The following is a 14,847-nucleotide window of genomic DNA, read 5'->3' as shown; positions in this document are numbered from 1 at the left end:
TAACAAGAAACTATTATTATTATAATTATTTTGAGATAGTTCAAATCAGGAGAGACTAAGGGTTCTAATTTGGGCAGCAAAGCTGATAACTTTGACTATCTCATGCTACCAGGATAAGCCACTGCAATGCTAATTACAGGATTAAAATATATACATTATAAACCCAGGGAGATACAGCTCTCCCTTTTTGGTACTTTTTTCTTCTCCAAGGAAACTAATTAGATTAGGTGTTAACTTCCCCAGAATATTGTTGTTGTTGGTAACTAGACAGTGACCTGCAGAGTTCCTGCTGTTTTTCCATGGGCTTAAACTATTCCATCTCTCAGATTGCATTAAAAATCCAAATGCCCAGTAGTTTCCTTAGGTAGTGGTTATATGAATGAGATTAGTGTTCATACCAGAAAAAAAAATTCAAAAAAAAAAAAAAAAAAAAAAAGTATATTATGACTAGGTGACATTGTGAAAAGCTTTTCATTAGTTTTAACAGTAGTTTTTCAATGAAAGTTTAAAAAAAAAATCAGGTGCAAGTGCATAACAACAGCAAATATAGAGACATATGGATCTTGGATGAGTTTTGTTCATGTCTGAAAGATCATGAAGGCTACAAAAGAGAATTGTGACATATGGAGGAAGCAGATTAATTAATTTGAAAACAACCTTTGTACAAGGAACAGTTTCAGCTCAAGTAATTAAATGTAAAACGTTGTATAGTTGTCAAGGTTTGTGTAAGGAGAGGGAGTCAGAACTGTTATCAGGTTCTGAGAGAACACTGTAAAACCTTGTAATCTAATAAGGTAAGGAACACTGATGTGCAATACTTAACAGCCCCTTTTGCTTGCAGAATTATTCCACGTAGCCAAGAACAAACACATCATCCTGCAGGAAACACATGCACTGATTATTTACTGTTCCCTCTCTCTGCTCCGCTCTGAGTTCAGTTTTGAGGAAACTTTCATCACTTTCTCTACCACCAGAACAATTTTCCCCTTTCATCTCTGACAGCACATTTAAAATCTTCTTYTCCATTGCTGATAGACTCAAACTGTGTTTTCTCTATTCTGCCACATCTGTCACAGCTGGGGATGCAGACACTTTGCTGGACACTGGCAATGTTATAATCACCTCTTTGCGTATTCTGCAGTTTCATGACTTAATCATAGGACTGTAAATAATGGCAGAATGAAAAGCTATTATTTTAGATCATCTTGACCATTATTTATTTTGAGGAAAATATCCTCAAGCTGTCTAGAGAGGACATAGTCCAATAAAATATTAAGAACAATTTTGTCAATGTAAACTCTGAAATATTGAAAGGGTTATGGTGTCGGGTTATTTTTTTTCTTTATAAATCTCAGATGCCAAGTAACCCTGGACTAGGGCARAGAAAAATTGTTGTCTGAGCAGAATGGTAGCTGGGCCACAGCTCTCACTGCATTAATAGTGCTTTTACTCAGCTAAGTGAAATTTGGGTTTTTTTCCTAGGATTTCAGGGAAAAAACCAATGCCCCATTAAGCAAATATTGATGGGTCCTCTTTGAACACATCTTGGAAAGAATTTAGTCTGCCTGTGAGGGAAGGTAAAGAGAGCAATTTGTAGCACCTACCATGCTCAGCAAAAGAAATGTTTGAGACAGAAGGCTTAGAAACCTCTTGGGTTTTGTTTGGCATGTAGTTTGGATTTCTTGAAACTAGTTAACCAAATGGAAAAAGAAAAATTCTAAAGTCTTAGTATCTGAATACATAAATTTTATTTCCTCTGGATTTCCTGCCAAAGTCACTTCAGTCATCAAATCACACACAAATTATATGCATGCATTCTTACAAGCAATTGCTTTTTCCTTTCAAAYATTCCTGAAGAAAAAAGTAAACTTTAATTATGAAGAGATAACCAGAGGTGTTACCCTCAGAATTTAATTATTATTTGATTAAATTTCAAAAAAACACAACTAAGCTATGACAGGGGCAGAAAGTATAGTAAAATGGTAATTATGAAATAAGAGATACGAATTAAGATAAGTTAGAAAACATTTTTGCAAGTGTATGCTTGTGGGAAGGGGAATGACATAAGTGAATATTCTCTCAATCTTATGAAATATTAACATTTGGAGTTAGAAGGTGGGTTAARTGATGTCATCTGGTGAAAGGACATGGAAACCACGCTACCCTTTAGCTTCTAAAACACCTTTCTGTAAGAAAAGAGGGGTGCTGCTGTTGCAAGGTGGGCTGTGTTTCGAACCACACAAAATTTAAGAATAAAAATCAAACAAATATGGGTGGGGTGCACCAGTAATAAAAGATGGAGATCTCATTTAACACACAGAAGCAGCAGATGTATAAATCTACGTGGCTTCTCCCATTCCCTCTCAGGGCCCTGCAGCCGCAGCCACCGCTGACATATTTGGAGCAGCTGGAATCTTGGGCTGCTGCTTTCCCRAAGACAGCAAAATTAAACATTCTTTCAAGTCTCCATATTCATGATGGATGGTCCTATACACTWCTTTAAATTGTCAAGCTGTTCCTCAGCACAGAGCTGCCTGCTTGCAGMRTGAGGAATGGAGAGATGAGAAGTGRAAAWGGGRGAGCTGAGGGTTTGTACTGTTGGGGGCAGCCCCCCAGGGAGGAAAAAAAGTTGAGGATGGTCTGATCTGAATGTTTTGCTGAGTTCTGGGTGCAGGATGGAGCAGCAGGGATTGCAGTCCTCACTGTCTGTCCCCCACTCACCAGCACAGGGGAGCCCAACCCTGCCTCTTGGCCCATCTGCCCATCCCGCCTTCTGACTTTTGCAAATACTCACCGTGGGTTTCTCAGAAATCCCAGAAACCCAATATTTAACTTACGATACTTGATTTAAAGGTTATGACCCAGGAAAGTGTGCTGAGAGCTCAACCTTGCAAATCTTTACCCAAGTGATAATCCACTCACATGGAAYATTCACTCTGAAATTAGGATTAATTACACACAAAGTCCTGCTTCCCCAGTTCTAATTCATAGGAAAACAAACCTCTCGTTAGATTTTACTTCCTAATCAGGAATAGCCCCTCAACTGAGCACTTAACCTTGTTTCTCAGTTTTTTAGCACTTTCACTTCTTTATCACTTTGGAATCTGCATTCTGCTGCCGTGTTAATTTTATTCCCAGATCATGAAGACACATCTAAGGGAAGCATCTAATCCTGAAGTCAATTCATAAATCCACCTAAACAACAATTTTATTAGAACTGAGGAGAGGACAAATACCTTGTGTATGTGTCTGCTGAGATACCTTTGTACTGTCCTTTAATTAAGGATTTACYAATTTACAATTACCCAGCTGACTTTTCCTTGGATTAACTTGTTGGTTTACTACCCTTAGGAAAATACCAACTTTTTTCTCCTAGCATTCCCACTGGGAAATTTCCTTGACTGCAAAGACAAACCTGCCATAGAGKCACCATCTTTATTTTTCCWGAAGAATGAACAAGTGCTGCAGTCTTCTGATAAAATTTTAATTCCAATCACAGATAAGTTCTACTAATGCTTTATGTTTCATTGGAAACATGGAGCTTTTTTCCTAATGACACTTTTTTTTTTTTGTAGGCGCTGTGCCTAATTTTTAAAGGAATAGGCTTTTATGGACTGAAAGRTAGGAGGAAATAATGGAAATGGTGCATTTATTCTATTTTGTCTTGTTTCAGTTTCACATTAAAAATGTATAAGGATCACATTCTAATATCAAATTTGCTGGTCATATCAGACAGGAGCTTAAACTCATATTTACAAGTAGTTTCTGTAACAGTGGAAATTAATTGCAAATACAACTGTTCTGCATCCAGGAATATAAAAATAAAAGTCTTGCCTTGCCTTTTTCATTCGTTTCCTTTGAGATTTTCCTGGAAGGTTACATAATATATCCGATAAATCATTAAAATTGAGCCTGGCACCCTTTGAGAAGTATTTTAACCAAGTAATCCCTGTGAGTTTCAAATCTAGTTGTTAGAATTTTAAAAAATTACATATTTCCCTTACTTCTGTCRTGCCACAGAAGCTTCCCTAACCCAGTTTCTCATGGCAGGAATGTATATGCAGAGAAGTGACTTCATGCCAGAGACTTCTGTGCACACTTACAAACAGGAAAGTGAAAATCCTAATACTTGACACCACACRACAACACAAAGAAGTTTCTCCACTGGCAAAGTGCTTGTGGTCTCCCTTCGCCTGTTGCTAGGAAACCTTTTTGAGAATTAATCAGGGAAACATCACAAATGCTGCTAAATCATGCACCACACTACAGATTGAGCTGCTCCAAAGAGATGAGAAAACTTGCTTTTCCTGTTAACCCGGCACAGGCTGGTGTGCAGCAGCGTTTCCTCCAGTGAGTGCACTGCTGTACAAGTGCAAAATATTTACACTGTGTCTCCAGCAGAGTTGACAGTCATGTCTCGCCAGGAAGCGCTCGTACAACAAGGACAAACACAGGCGAGCTAGAARCTGAGGAGGGGAGGGGATGCTCAGCCAGCTTCAGGGCATGCTGGAACTTCCAGGTTGGACTTTATATGGATTTCATTTCTTTTGAAGAGAGTATAATAKATTATAATAGAGGATTGATGGGCTCTGTCCACCCTGGAGTAGGGATGGGAGATGCTAAAGGTGACCAAAGCAGAGGTAGAGCTGTCCTGGCAAGGAGTGATACTGCAAACTGGAGAAACACTACGAACACCAGGAAGTTGCACCACTTTACCTGTGACACAGATGTGGTTTTTTTCCAGTGTAAATGTGACTTTTAAGAGCATTCCAGTGCCTGTGTGGAAGGGCAAATAAGTGATTCCTGTATCAGACAATTCCAAATCAGTCTGGCGTGTTCCCGTAAAGGAATCGCGGAGAAAAAGCGTTCTGGTTAAAACACACACAGACTTCAACCAAACGCCTCAAACACTGCCAAGCCCATATTTAGAACAGAGATGAGATTGGGGCTGGCATGGAAAGGAGGGAAAAGCTGGCTCTTTGTGCACAAACTGGGACCCGAGGGCTCAGGGAAGGATGCCGGGGAGCAGGAGGCTGCGAAATGCTGGAATGGAGGGTCAGAAAYTCCGTTCTGCATTTCACAACATATGCTCCATAGCTGCTCAGCCTCAAATCGCAGAGATTAGATCTCAGATCCTGCCATCAAAAGCCAAAGTCTTACAAAAATAGCTGTTCTCTTGTGAATTCAACCATTCCTTACGTGAGGAATACATCCATTGTGGGTTTGGATTTAAAGGTGGGTGTGTGTTCTGATGCAAGAGATTAACACTCCAGCCCTAGGTTCCAGCTTCAGGAATAATCAGATGGGATTTTATTTTATTCAGATAAATTTAAATCTAAGTTTTACTCAGGCTGTGACTATTACAGGGACTGAAATTTGTCCCAAAAAATCTTTTTGGGACAAGGCCTTGGAGAAAAGCCTGTGCATAGGCTCAGTGACAGGAAGACTAGGCTATTTTGCTTTTAAAGCTTTGTGCTGCATTCTGGGGCATTTCTTATGCCAAGAGTGAGAGAAAGAGCATTTTTTAGAAACAGACAGGAAATTTCAGACCAGTGGTAACAGAACTGAGAAAATCTCAACTTCTCCTTTAGTCCATGGCAGTCACCAGAGTGATGTTGGCATGTGGGACTGTGACTCTGCTCCACTGTTGGTCTTGGTCAAGTTGCCATCAGACAGATGTCTCCCCTGCAAAGCCACCACAGTACCTGGCAATGTGGCTGGAGATTGTTTGCTGCTATTCATAAAGCTGGTTTTGTTTTGCTAGTTGGAGGTGCTGTTAAATACAAAGGAGAAGAATTAATCTTAGTGAAGAAGCCAAAAAAAAAAAAAAAAGAATTGGTGTGGAAAGAGAATTACTTGCACTTTTCAGTAGGTGGCCTGTCCTCATCAGGACAGAGACATGCTGGCAGAATGAGCAAGCAGAGCCTGCTGCAGCAGCTCATACTTTCAATCTGCAGGAAGAATTGTTTTCTGGGGCTTGCAGTCTGATCTCTGAAGTCACTGAGGACATTTTCAACCAAACAGAAGAAAAAGCTATCCCAGCACCATCTTTCTGCCAGCCCCCAAGTGCAGCACACCATATGTTAACAGGTGCCTCCTGTCAGATCGTTCTTTTGGGGGTGTTSGGTGAATGCAGTGGAATGAAATGGAAAAGAATAGAAAGAATAAAATATTTTCAGTTGGAAGAGACTTTCAGGGATAATCTAGTTCACCTTCYCAACATTTATCCTGGCTTCATGACACCCTGCAGGAATCTCTCTACATAGATAAAGTCATCAGAGAACACAAAAATAGTCCCCTTTCCCTGCCATGTGCTCTGGGAAGCTTTGTCTTTGGGCAGRGCAGGGGGCCCTGGGTTTATCCAGCAGGTCAGTGCTAAGATGAGCAGGTGGGACAAGCAGGTAGTTCTTCAGAGGATATTTGGAGCTCCTGCAAGGCCTCATCTGTGCCTCCAGCGWGGCAGCTCTGTCTCAGAGGCTGCAGCAGACGCCCGGCTCTCCTCGCACACCTCACACTCCTCTGCTTTGATCACGACTTGYTCACACCTCGCCCAGAGCTGTGAAAATCCACACCCTCAGGATCTCCTCTTSCTCCCACCTACAGAATCAGCAGCAGTCCCCTGATGTTAATGGGAGCAGGACCAGATGTCTGTGCTCCGGATTYGCAGAGCAGCGTGTCTGGCTTTACMAGCCTCATTTTTAATGAACCCTTTTAAGTGAACACGCGGAGCCGCATTGACAGCATCTCAGCCTGACAGCTCATCACAGGGAAGGTCAGTAAAACTTGGAGATCATGAGAARTTACATTTGAAAATAAAAGAAAAAYACCCCAGTAAAGTATCTGCAGTTACACTGAGAGAATGGAAATATATGAGCATCGTAAATCCCTGCACATCAGGAGAGAAGCTATCTGGCTGCCCAGGGTCAGGGTGAGCAGCTGTTATAGAAACWGCCAAGAAGTGTTTGACAGCATCAGACATCGATATTGGCCACTGTTGATAGACAGATCCTGTGCTGGATTAATCTGATMTGCTGAGGTCACTAATACAACTAAAATGTGTGTTGGCTTTCCATGTAAAAATCCTCACRACCAAAGCTAACGCCCTTGGGCTTCAACATGAAATCCCTTCATTTCCATTGGTTAAACCCTGAATCRCTATTGAAAACAGACTGCTAAAAAAACTGGGAAAAAAAACTGGAAAAGATCTGGAAAAATGGCTCTGGCCCTATTTAGACAAGCAAATTCTCTTTGTTCTGTCAGGAAATCCAATCACTCTGCTCCATCATCATCCCATCCTCTCCAGCACAGGCTCCATTTGCTGTGGTGGGTTTTYCTGTGTGCCTTTGAARRTGACTACCTTCTAGYTTTTGGTTGAATTTCTCAGAGTTTCTTTTTCCCTGGCATGCTGGTCCAGGCAAACAGATGCCTGGAACACCTTGGAGTGCCCATTCTCACTCCCCATCCTCCTTCTTTCCAAGCAGTAATTGTTGCAGCATCCAAAGAGATAAAAAGGCATTAAAGGTAATGACCCTTGTTCTGATTTCACATACGGCTGGGCCTTACCCAACAAAATCCTAATCCCTGTTTTACAGWTAATTATGTATCAAAAGTGATAAATGTTCTGTGACGATATATTGCCCAAAAAACACTAAAAGGCTGCTGTAGGTGGGAGTAGCCAGTCGTGTTTTCTGAATGTGGTATTGTGACAAACACAAACCTAAGGCAATGTTTGGAGAAATATTTCTGCTTTTGGGAACTGGATAATAATTTTGTGTAAGTCTCAACTGAAATTTTGAGGCAGTTCAGTGTGTATTCATCACTATTGCATTTCCATAGTTAATTTTTTTGTAACGACACATTACCCTTGGATATCTATTAAAAAGAATTTGTAATTGGTTTGATGAGAGATGCCCACAAAGATGGTGCAATGCTGCTTCAGAATTATTGATTAAATCAGTAAAAAGACATTAAAAGTAAGCATGAATAGTGAGCTTATTAAATGATATTGCCACGACTCCTTCAGCAGCAGCTCCTGAAGTAACTTCTAAGCAATGTAAAATGCATTAACACAATACTAATTTAAAAAAAAAAAAATTAAAAAAAAAAAAAAAAAAAGAGAAGAGAGAACACTTTCAATTCAGAATTAAAGCTGATCAAAATTAACAGGCTCTAGGGGTCAGGAACCAAAGGATTCTAAATGGGAAAGCAGAGAAAAAACATGAAAAATAATGGCGGTTATTTCATTATTTTAGCTTTTAAAGTCCTTTAACAAAGCAGAGTTCAATCTGAGAAATTATTATTGTTCCAGAAAAATAATTGACAACTATAACTTCACCATATTTAAAACAGTTTGAAACCAATTAGCTTCTCACCTAGACTTGAAGGAAGGCCAGTGCTACTCCTGTAGCATAATGTAATCAAAATCATATTGAAGTATAACAGGAACTATCCTGATACAAGTTAGGTTTTTTTTTTTCACATTTAAGAAAAAAATTAATTGGACAACTGTAGAGAAAGAATCACCATCCACTAGGTTCATCAGTGGAAAARTCCTTTGTACAGCAGTTCAAACTCAGCCACACAAAGCAACTTTTGAAAAGATTTAATTTATTATTCAATAATGCACTGATATGGGAAAAGAATGGCAAGTATCCAAAGAAACCCTAAGGGCTGGATTAAGATACAGTAAAAATTACTAAGATTTTATATAAATTCTATATGTGGGCACGTGACTATTTGGCTCTGGGAAAAGTTCTGCTATCAAATTCTTTGATTGTGTATGCAGAGAATGGTCTCTCCTCCCCAACAGAATCACACTTATACCTTTATGCTTTGATTGTCAGAAAATCTGTGCTTCTAAAAATCATTTCAGCCCTTATTTTTGGGATTTGGCTGTTTGATCTCCCCCTTTTGTGGGCTTGCAAGATCCAGGGTGAGCATTGCCCCAGTGCTTGCTGCTCTGACAATAGCAGGAGTGATGTTGGGCAGTCTGGGAGAAGGCTGAGACAGTGGATATGGCAGACCATGGTCTGTGTAATATTCCCATTTAATAATCATCTGGCAGGGCTTCTGCTGCCCCATTCCAGCCCCTGTGGCCTGGATTCTGACACAGAGCCTGGCCTGAACCCATGCACCCATTTCAGGAGGTTTTTGATGGGTTAAATTGATATGAGGAGATGTCGTGCTCATCATTATCTCTGGATGCCGAGAYTTCCAATCTTGTTATTCCTTCAGTGTCATAACACTGACACAAAATCCATCTTGTGTGCCCYGATGACTGAGAGAATGGAGACACCAGATCCAATCCTGGTGGAAATCTGGGGATGACAGTGATGATCTGTGMCTGKCAGGACCCAGAGYCCATCACCACSTGAGGGATGCATCTGGCAGGACCCAGAGYCCATCACCAYGTGAGGGATGCATCTGKCAGGACCCAGAGYCCATCACCACSTGAGGGATKCMTCTGGCAGGACCCAGAGCCCATCACCACCTGAGGGATGCATCTGKCAGGACCCAGARCCCATCACCACMTGAGGGATGCATCTGGCAGGACCCAGAGCCCATCACCACCTGAGGGATGCATCTGTCAGGACCCAGAGCCCATCACCACCTGAGGGATGCATCTGTCAGGACCCAGAGCCCATCACCACCTGAGGGATGCATCTGTCAGGACCCAGAACCCATCACCACATGAGGGATGCATCTGGCAGGACCCAGAGCCCATCACCACGTCAGGAATGCATTGGCCCTCTCCACCCAATGTCAAACCCTTGGGACCACCTCAGGCCCATCTCATGATTCCCCCAGGCCCTGCTCAGGCTGCAATATTTAACATTTTTCTTTTCTGAAGCATTTGCAGCTCTTTTCCATGCGGTACAAGCTTGGCTGTTCCGCCTGTGCCTCCGCTGAGCTCCGAGCACCTTTCCCTGCACAATGACAGATGTCTGGAGACCAACAGTGGCAGCGGGGCTGGGAGGGAACACCTGCTTCCAACAGGCCAGGCCCCACTCCTACAAGCATTTTGTGTCTCCCCCACAGCCACAAAAACCAGCTTAAAGAAAGTTACTCTCACAGAAAATTAACTTTTTTTTTTTTTTTCCAAATGAGTCCATCGAAGAGCAGTTCTTTGCATAGAGCTCACATTGCAGCTCCTGACACATTTGTGAAGAGCACTATATTTTACCCAAAAATATTGGGGCAGGGTGGATTTGGGAGTGCTGGTGCAGCCAGGCAGGTGTGTTCTGTCCACACCACAGCAGCTTTAATCAGCTCCCCCTCATTTTGTGCCAGTGGAGATGAGGACATGGGGTGCCCCCACTGTGCTTTGAAACWGCTGCTGCTGGAACTGGAGATTTGAGGTGAGGCAGAGCTAAGTTGGGTCCAAAAACAATCCAGAAGAAAATAATATATAGAAAAAGAGCAGCTGCAGTGCTTCCCAGGTGGTGGGGATGCACACAAGGGCTGCATGGGGCAATTCCAGCATGGGGCTGGCACATCCTCTGCCCTGGGAGATATAATGCTGACAAAGATTTTACCAGCAGGAATAAGGATGGTGGGGATGGTCCTCACTATCCCAGGGAAGAGCTGCCTCTGCTWCAGTCCATATTTAATTTAAATGCTGTTAGTAATGTGTGTATTACATTTGTATACTATGTCATAGCTTGGTGCTATGAATAAATATGAAGACATAAACAAGGTCATTTATGGGAAGCCAACAGCAATATTACTGCTGGAGAAAGGCACACACAAAAATAGAAARCAGAACTTTTAAGTGGCTAAAGGATGTTGCTAATGAAGAAATAAAACAGATTTTCTTTTCCAGTATTTTCAGTGATGCTTTAACTTCTGATATCTTAAACATATCTTCCTTTGAATAATATTTTCACTTCCTGAAAACAATTTGTTATCCAGAAAACATTAAACACCAGCAAAAMCAGGCAGTACTGACTTTGATGCATTATCTACAGAGTTACAAGAAGCACGGATACTCAAGATGTCAGTAAACAAAAGGATGAACCTTCAAAAGAATAAAGATATTAAAAAAAAAAAAGTGACATTGGATAGATAAAAATAAAAACGCTAAGAAAACCAACCCAAATGAGACACGGAGCTTCCTGCTAGGAGCTGTGTGCCAGTTTGACAATTAATTGATTCAGACTGATTGGTGACTTGGCAGGTACCATCAACACAGTTTCCTGCAATCTGCCAGTCCAACCATCCAAACGATGTTACTGGATTCTGCCCCACTCTCTTCTCTCTCCCATCTGCTGTGTTATGCAAGATGAGATACAGCAGTCCTGGAGAATTCAGAAAGTATTGCAGAGCAGAGAAAAACTGTCTTCCTTACACCTTACACTCAACATCGCCTTGCAGGATGAGAATACATTGAAAACAAAGGCACAGTGAGGGAAATTCCTCTGGATATTTTGAAAACTTAAGGAGCTTTTACTACACAGAAATTGAAGGGGAACAGCTGCACATTTTCAATTCAACAATCAGGCAGTAATGCAATAATCAATTGTATCAGAAACCCTAGAAACTGATTGTGGCTTCTTAGTGGAAAAGTACTTTAAATTTCTGAGAGTACATTAATACACTGTTTTTCCTAAGGTGAATAAATATCCTCTGCAGTTCCTAAACAACCACACATCTTTAACACCTTTAAGACAAGGTGTGTGTGTAGGTTTCAAGATCTCCATGGTTCTGAGAAGTCCTGTGCAGCTGAAAGGCAGCAGGGTCCAAGGAGCAGGTACCACTCTGGTCCATGGCACCTGGAGCATCCCACAGCATCTCAGGGCAGAGCAGAGTCACCTTAGCCAAGAAAATTTTCCATTAACTTTAATAGATTGGTATTGTTCAAACGTTATTATTATTTACATTGGAAAATTTCCTAGGAGTCAAGACAAAAAAAGTGGTCATCATCAGCTGCAGACTGATATTCCAGTTGGACAGTTAACAGAGTTGAGGAAGGAAGAAATTAATTTGGCATTTGATTTTGCCCAAAGTTTTATTCAGCATAGAACAAAGATCCCTTTAGAGAAAAACTTAGCCCTGCTGATCTTTATTATTTCTTGCCAGTCCTTGTTGGCATTTGCCTGGAAATTTTTTTTCCCATGGACAAGATGTCTAAATCTTGTTTTCAAAGAGTGAAACGCTGATGTCTAAAATTATCAATAAAACAGCTGAAAACACAAAATGGGAGAAATGTTATTGGTACAAGGGATGGGTGGGTAGGCAGCACTTGCATCGCTGGTGGAAGGCAGTGCAGAGATCTTGGATCACTGAAAGGTGAGGACATGGCTCCTTTTACAAGTCCTTCTCTTATCCTCTCCTTCCTTGTTTTCAGTAGGTATTTTAGCACCTTAAAAAACTTCATTGAAGCAAAAAGGAGGCATTGAGGTGCCACTCTCGCAGCCCTGGGCTGAGGAAGCTGCTCAACCTCACAGGAGGTGCAACTGCTGAGGCACAAATTTATTTAGCAGAACACGCTCAAGAYCTGGGCAACTCTTGCCATAATTACTCAAGCAATTACCCTGCTAATGAGMAGCTCAGATGGMTGCYGTGTCTGCATGATCAAGGAYCAGGATGCYCCATCCCTGGARGTGTCCAAGGCCRAGTTGGATGGGACTTGGAGCAAACTGGGATRGTGGAAGGTGTCCCTGCCCATGGCAGGGSGTGGAACRAGACRATWTTTAAGGTCCTTTCCAACACAAACCATTCCATGATTCCATGATCACAGGCAAACTTTAGAGAGCCACTTCATCCTACAAAGATTTTTRTCTTGCAATTCTGTCCTTCTGCCTTCTCTTGTACAGTTTCACACGTGTGTGATCCTCTTTAGCTATTCAGTTGCTGGATTGTTTGCTGATTTTGCTAAATACATAATGAGGTGTAATAAGCTGCAGCAATCTTCCTGCTGAACAAAATGGAATACAGAATTAAAACTTGCTGTTCTGCATTGCACATCCTAATGGACAAACCCAGCATTTAAATGCCTCCCTGCTTTATGTTATTTGTAATTTCTGTACAGAATTTTCAAGAGGCAAACATTTCAGCCTCTTCAGCCATGTAGGCCCAAAGYTTGATTTAATATTTGAATAGATAACTGGGCAACTTTTGGGTTCATCCATATATTCAAAAAGCTTCTGTGCCAATTGCAAAGATGAAAGGCAAGTATTTCTTCAGTTACAAAACTTTTATGCATGTGGGATAAGCTTAAGTCTTCAGTCTAATTGAAACTCTTCTATTTCCTTCTTGGTTTGGGCATGAACCTGGTGATGTTAATATGTTCTCAGTCAAATGTTTTATTTCCCAATGAAATTTAACACAAGACTTAAAGGCCACTGAATAATTATTTTAATTTTTTTTTCTACTTATTATCTCTGTGGTGTTCATTCATTMTGTYTGGARTTAGATGGAATCGCCAGTTTGCTTYATTGAGGAAGATTTTCTCAMAGAGATCAAATCCTTCATCTTTCTACTACTTGAGCAGCTGAAAATCTACCAAGGGACAGAAATCATCATGCCAGAAATTAAATCAAGCAGCACATTGCATAAAATATCCAATGCCAATTCCAAAAAGCCAAGAGAATTGGTCCTGGAGAAGTAATTGACCCTATTAGAGACAGGTGCTTTTTTAACTTGCCTAACAAGATCAGAGATTGATTCAATAAGACATATGGAAAATTTAACTGCATTTCCATTATTTTTCACATTTTGCAGCATTAGATAATTAATTTTAAAATGTACTTTCCTAATGAGGGTCTGGTGCTTTACCATCCATGTTCAGTCTGCTGAAATCAGTGCCTTTGGCTTGTGCRGCTCTGAGAACTGTCACAAATTGCAGCAATGAGTAGAAATATATTTTCTGCTGAAAAAAATCTGTCATTGATAACAAAAATTACCTGAAGAATAGTTGTTCTCTCACAATTTTATCTTGCTACCACCAGAAATTTGCCTTAAAATGGTCTGAATTTTAGGCACTGCCTAAGGAACCTGAGGAAAAAAAAATGACCTGCACTCAAATCCAATAAAAATCCCAGTTCTTCAAAGATGTTTTTATCCCTAGCCTGTCACTCAATAGGAAACAAATAAAATTGTTRTGAATACATGAAATTGAACCTTACTACAAATTTCAAAGGATAGCTGAAAACAAGATCCCAGCCAAACCTTCAGTTTTGTGACAAATCTTCAGTGCTGCACTGCTGAGTTTTGAAACTCTTCCTTTCAAGAGAAACAGCAAGTGCCATATACTTAAATAAGACATCCTAAAGGGAGAAAAAACAAAAGGGGGGGAAAACCCTAAACTCCATGCTTTTACATTATTTACAGATAAAAATCCCTCACACAGTCCTCTTTTCCTTGTAGAATGAAACAAGTGATGCACTAACTCCTGCCCAAGCATGGACTTCAGCACAGATTTCCTGCTCCTTGATGGGCAAACTCTCTGCTACAGCTTGTTTTATATCCCACCTTTGTAATTCTGTGTGACTCCTGAACTCCTGCATCCTGTGATCCCACAGCTGGGCCAGAGCTGCCTCTGTGATACTTTCTGAGGTGAAAAATGTGTGTTCTCTCTGCTCACCCTGAGCAGGGAGTTGAGTCATGGTGCTTATGCTTGGCTTTGCCACTGAAGTTGGGACTTTTGCAGAGTTAAACTTCTTGAACTTTTGATTTAAACCCTCGGGAATATACTGCAGACTGGGGAGCCTGGAGGGAATGGGAATGCCTTTTTTCCAACATGATTCAGCCTGGCATTTAATCTCCAGAGAGAACTGAGGCTTCCAATATGGTTATGTGTTTAGCATTTCCTAATAGCTAGTTGCTAGTAATGGCCCCAAAATGTGA

The sequence above is a fragment of the Malurus melanocephalus genome, unplaced genomic scaffold (genome assembly GCF_030028575.1).
Source record: "Malurus melanocephalus ecotype Western Australia unplaced genomic scaffold, MMel_1.1 scaffold_167, whole genome shotgun sequence".
In the NCBI taxonomy this organism is placed as follows: Eukaryota; Metazoa; Chordata; class Aves; order Passeriformes; family Maluridae; genus Malurus; species Malurus melanocephalus.
This window is presented reverse-complemented; position numbering follows the sequence as displayed.